At 35.6% G+C, this 6,510-nt stretch overlaps 1 pseudogene; it reads left to right on the forward strand.

Annotated features, from left to right (window-relative positions):
• Positions 1–5,776, forward strand: part of LOC123932226 — a 79,782-nt pseudogene extending 74,006 nt beyond the window's left edge.
• The last annotated feature ends 734 nt before the right edge of the window (positions 5,777–6,510 follow it).

The following is a 6,510-nucleotide window of genomic DNA, read 5'->3' on the forward strand; positions in this document are numbered from 1 at the left end:
TTGGTATTGTATTTTTAATCTCAAATTCCATTTGTTCATTGCTGAGATATAGAAAAGCATTAACTGGGTGCCTGGGTGGCTCAGTGGGTTAAAGCCTCTGCCTTCAGCTCAGGTCATGATCCCAGGGTCCTGGGATGGAGTCCCGCATCGGGCTCTCTGCTTAGCAGGGAGCCTGCTTCTCCATCTCTCTCTGCCTGTCTCTCTGCCTGTCCATCTGTCAAATAAATAAATAAAAAGAAAAGCATTAACTCCTGTATATTAACTTTGTATCCTGCTACTTTGGTATTATCAATTATTAGCTTTTAGAGTCTTTTTGTCCAGGTTTTCAGATTTTCTTTATAAATGATCATGTCATCTGCAAACAAAGATAGTTTTAATTCTTCCTTCCCAGTCTATGTGTCTTTATGTCCTTTTTGTGTTTTAACATTTCAGTTATAACTTACAGGACAATGCTGAAAAGGAGTAGTGAATGAGACATCCTTGCCTTGTACCTGATCTTAGTTGGAAAACTAACACAGAGCTAGAACAAGGTATCCTAAAATTTGTATGGAACCACAAAAGATACCAAATAGCCAAAGCAATCTTGAGAAAGAAGAAAAACTCTGGAAGTATCATGCTCCTGATTTCAAACTATACTACAAAGTATAGTATTGGTATTAAAACAGATCAATGGAATAGAAGAGAGCCCAGAAATAAACCCACCCTTATATGGTCAATTAATTAATGACAAAGGAAGTAAGAATATACAATGGTACACACATGAAATGAATAAACTACTATATGTCAATAATATTTTCTTTTTAAAAGAGTTATTCATTTATTTGAGAGAGAGAGAGAGACTGTGAAGGGGGAAGGGTAGGAGAGGGAGAGAGCATCTCAAGTGGACTCTGTGCTGAGCATGGAGTCTGACCTGGGGCTAAATCCTATGACCCTGAGATCACAACCTAAGCCAAAACTAAGAGCTGGACATTTAACCGACTATACCACCTAGGTGCCCCAGTAATATTTCTATTTAAAAAGAAGTAACTCAGAAAAAAAGCCCACCCAAGAAGAAATGAAAAGTGTAATATTTCCCCATTTTTTTCAAAAATTGAACCCATAGTTTATAGTCTTTCTACACGGAGATCTCCGGGCCCTGTTGAATTTTTATAAACATTTAATGAAGAAATAATACTGCTCTTATACAAGCTCTAGAAAAAGTGACAAATAGTAACTCATTAGGCCAACCTAATATTATCCCAAAAAGTCACACACAAAAAGAAATACAAGTCAATCTCTGTTAATAATATAAAGGCACAGGGGCCTCTGGTATTTTAGCCAGTTAGGTGGCCAGCTCTTGGTTTCAGCTCAGGTCGTGATTCAGGGTCATGGGATTGAGCCTGGGAGGGGCTCTGCACTCAGCAGGGAGTCTGCTTTGGATTCTTTCGTGGTGTCTCTCCTGCTCCTGCTCCTGCTCTTTCTCTCTGAAATAAATAAATAAAATACTTTTTCAAAAAGAATATAAATGCATATATTCTAAGAAATACTAACAAAGTGAATCCGGCCACTCATAAAAAGGCTACTGCATTATGATCAATTTGAATTTCTCCCAGAAATGCAAGAATGGTTTAACTTTCAAGATATTAATCCATAAAACTCACCATATTAACAAAACAAAATCATATGATCATCTCAACAGACGCAGATAAACTTTTTATAAAATTCAATACCTATTTAAGACAAAAACTTAATACACTAGGAATAAAAAGAAATCTCCTTAATCCGGCAAATGTTATCTACCAAAAAAAAAAAAAAAAAAAAAGTGGGGGCAGGAAGAAACTACAATAAACATTACACTTACTAGTAAAATACCGAAAATTTTCCTCTGAAATCAATGAGATAGGATTTCTGCTATCATCACTTTTACCCAGCATTGTGTCTGATGTCCTAGCCACAGCAATAAGGCAGAGGGAAAAGGTATCATAATTGAAAAGGAAGAAATAAAAACTGTTCTATGCAGATAATATGACCAAGTACACAGAAAATTCAAGCAAGTTTGTGAAATTTGAATATTACTTTATGAATTTAGAAAGTTCATTGGAAACAAGATTAGTATAAAAAATCTATTTCACTTTTATCCATAAGACAATATTAGACAAATAAACCATACAAACAAGACTACTTAAAATAGCAGCCCCCCAAAATCAAATATTAGAAATAAGTCTATTAGAAAATGAGCAATCATGCAAAACTATACAACATAATTGATGTGGAGGAAGGAAAATACAACTTCAAACCCCTCTAGCCATCCTATCCCACCCAACTGGGGGAAACTGAGAAGACCTTGTGACATTCACAGCCCAGGGACACAGGCTGGCTAAAAGACTAAGACTTAATCATAAGACTGAAGAACACTTCACCTTTGCCATGCCTTACCACCACACCACTAAAGATCTATTTACCTAAGTTCCTTTTACCCAGTACACCATTTCAGGCTGTTCACGTGTCAGAAGGCATACTAAAGACAGAAAGCACAGTGTGAAGAGACAGAGCAAGCATCAGAACCAGACTTGATATGATAAATGTGCTGGAATTATTAGATCACAAATTTAAAACACTGTGATTACTATTTTAAAAACTGTAATGGAAGAAGTAGACAACCTTCAAGAATAGCTGTATAATGTAAGCAGAGAGATGGAAATTCAAAGAAAAAATTTTAAAATGCTAAAGATCAAAAACACTGTAACAAAAATGAAGAATGCTTTTGATGGGCTCATTAGTAGACTAAAATCACCAAAAAATTTCTTGCAACTAAACAGCTATTTTAGCAAGTTTGCAGGATTTAACATTAATATACAAAAGTCAATCATTTTCCTATACATCAGCAATGAACAAGTGGACTCTGAAATGAAAAATAATGCCATTTACATCAGCATCCCCACAAATGAAATATTTAGGTGTAAATCTAACAAAATATATGCAAGATTTATATGAGATACACTATGCAACTCTGATGAAAGAAATCAAAGAACTAAATAAATGGAGAGATATTCCATGTTTATAGATAGGAAGACTTAATATTGTTAAAATGCCAGTTCTTCCCAAATTGATCTATAGATTCACAGCAATCCCAACTAAAATCTCAACTAGTTTGTAGATATGGACAAACTGATTCTAAAATTTATATGGAGAAACAAAGATTCAAAAGAGAGAATATAACACTAAGGAATAACGAAGTCAGAGGACTGAAATTCCCCAACCTAAAGACTTTCTATAAAGCTACAACAATCAAGACAGCATTGTACCACCTAAAGAACAGACAAATATGTCACTGCAACAGAAGAGAGGGTCCATAAGCAAACAAACGTAAGTATAGTCAACATATCTTTAACCAATAATACAATGGAGAAATGATAGGTTTTTTTCAACAAATGGTGCTGGAACAACTGAACATCGCACACCAAAAATCCAAAAAAATTTGGGGGTGCCTGAGTGGTTCAGTCTGTTAAGCATCTGACTCTTGATCTCAGCTCAGGTCTTGATCTTAGGGCATGAATTCAAGCCCAGCTTTGGGCTCCATGCTAGACTTGGAGCCTACTTAAAAAAAAAAAAAAAAATCTAGAAACAGATCTTAGCAGTTTTCACAAATAAGAATTCAAAATGCATCACAGACCTAAGTGTAAAATGCAAAACTATAAATCTCTTAGAAGATACATAGGAGAAAATCTAGATGACTTTGGGTATGGTGGTAATATTTTAGATTCAACACCAAAACTTGATCCATGGAAGAAATAACTGATGAGCTGGATTTCATTAAAATTAAAAACTTGTACTGTAAGAAAGACACTGAAAAGAATGAGAAGACAAGGTGCAGAATGGGAGAAAATATTTACAAAAAACATATCTGATAAAGGACTATTATACCAAATATACAAAGAACTCTTAAAATTCAACAGTAAGAAAGAAACCCATTTGAAAAAAATGGGCCAAAGTACTGCATTGACACCTCACCAAAGAAGATAAAGAAAATGGCAAATAAGCATATAAAAGGAGACTTAACATCATATTTCACTGGGGAATTGCAAACTAAATTACTATGATACCACCACAAGTGGAATGGAAAGAAAAAACAACAGCAGCCCAAACACCAAGCACACCAAATGCTGATGAGGATGTGAAACAAAAGGAAATTTCATTCGGTACAAACACTTTGGAAGATAGTATGGCAGTTTTTTACAAAACTAAACATACTTTTACCATATGATCCAACAATCATACACCTTGGTATTTACTCAGATTAGTTGAAAACTTAATTCCACACAAAACCTGCACATGTTTATATCAGCTTTTTTTTAAATATCACCAACATTACGAAGCAATCAAGATGTCCTTCACTAGATGAGTGGATAAATTAACAATGGTACATCCAAACAATGGAATGCTACTTAGTGAGAAAAAGAATTGAGCTAGCAAGCCATGAAAAGACATGGAGGAAATGTAAATGAAGATTACTAAATGAAAGAAGCCAGATGAAAATGTTATGACTCTAACTATATGACATAATGGAAAAGGCAAAACTATAGAAGTAATAAGAAGACCAGCAGCTGCCAATGGTTAAAAGGGAGGGACAGATAAACAAGTACAGAGCAAAACATTTTTAAGACAGTGAAACTTTTTTCTGTAGGATATGATAGTAGTGAACACGGGTATTGCACATTTGTTAAAACCCACAGAATGTACAAGATCAAGAGTGAACTCTAATGTAAACTATGGACTTTGGGTGATGATGATGGTCAATGTAGGTTCATCAAGTGTAACAAATGTACTACCCTGGTTGAAAGTGTTGATAGTGTGGGGTACCTAGGTGGCTCAGTCAGTTAAGTGGCCAACTTTGGTTTTGGCTCAGGTCATGATCTTACTGTATTGGGGCTCCGCACTCAGTGTGGAATCTACACCAGGTTCTTTCTCCCTTTTCCTCTTCCTCTCCCCTCTCCCTTCCCCCTGCCCTTCCCTGTTCACAAGTGCTCCCTCTCTCTAAAATAAATAAATAAAATCTTTATTTAAAAAAGTGTTGGGGCACCTGGGTGGCTAGGTGGTTTAAAGCCTCTGCCTTTGGCTCAGGTCATGATCTCAGGGTCCTGGGATCGAGCCCCACATTGGGCTCTCTGCTCAGTGGGGAGCCTGCTTCCTCCTCTCTCTCTGCATGCCTCTCTGCCTACTTGTGATCTCTGTCTGTCAAATAAATAAATAAAATCTTTAAAAGAAGGAGAAGAAGAAGAAGGCTTTACTAGCTGCTTCTCCCACATGTTTCATGATATAGGTTAGAGCCTCCAATCAGCCAGCACCACCAGAGCATTCCAGGAGATGCACCACCACCACTCCACCCCTCACTATCAAGGAAAGACGCTCAAGAGCTGGAGAGAAAAATAACTGGATTGAACACCTCAGTGGCTGAAGGCTAGAGGAAGATAGCCCTGGAAACAGTCCAGGCAGCTGGAACAGATAGACAGTGTATGACATTTGTATTACACAAGGAGGCCATACCCTAGGAAATTCTCTTTGTTACATGATCATGAAGAATCCGGAAGTGGAATTTTGCAGCTACACTACAACACATTCTTCAGAGAGCAAAGTTAATTTACACATTCGGATTTGAGGTGCTCTTCCGGCTGTTGAACCATTTTGGAGAGGTTTAAATGAGCTCATGAATATCTGCCAACATGAGCTTGGCAAGTTTGAGGCCAGAATAAATGAATATAAGGATCAAAAAGCAAGCAGAAATGAATCTACATTCTAGTCCTTTACACACTATACAGAGAGAACTGTCCTCTAGGATATTCTCTTCATGATCTTGCAAAACCCAGAAGTAGAAATCTGTGATTACAACATGATCTGTCCTTCAGAAAGGTGTGCTTCTAGCTATGACCCATTATGGCTGTTGGAATCCCTGCAAGAACCTTTGTATTCATGTAATAAATTCCCTCTTTTATTTAAACTAAAAAAAAAGAAGAAAAGAAAAAAGAAAATCTTATGAAATGAAAAACTATACAATGCTCATAGGCTAGAAGACCTATTATAGTAATATATTAATTATCTCTAAGTTATCCTATAGATTCAATGTAACCCAAATCAATTTAAAAATTTTAAATAAATTTTAAAATAAAAAATACAATTTAAAAGTGTATTTAAAACATAAATGGATGACACTAATTAGCTGCTTATAAATTTTATACAGAAATTCAAAAGCCATGAATATCCAAGTAAACCATTTTAGGGACAGTTTCTATTAATATGTTGTTTTCCTTTGGATGGGCTGTACTTTCCTATTTTTTTGTATGTGTTGTGATATTTCTGTTGAAAACTGACATTTGAATCTAATAATGTGGTAACTCTAGAAATCAGATTCTCCCCCTTTCATGTTTTGCTTTTTTACAAAATTTTCGCTTTTTTGTGTTTATGTTTTATTATTGTAGGCTGCTGCTTTAAAAAAAAAGATTTTATTTATTTATTTGATAGAGAAAGAGAGACAGT

Source organism: Meles meles, chromosome 20 (genome assembly GCF_922984935.1).
Source record: "Meles meles chromosome 20, mMelMel3.1 paternal haplotype, whole genome shotgun sequence".
Classification (NCBI taxonomy): Eukaryota; Metazoa; Chordata; class Mammalia; order Carnivora; family Mustelidae; genus Meles; species Meles meles.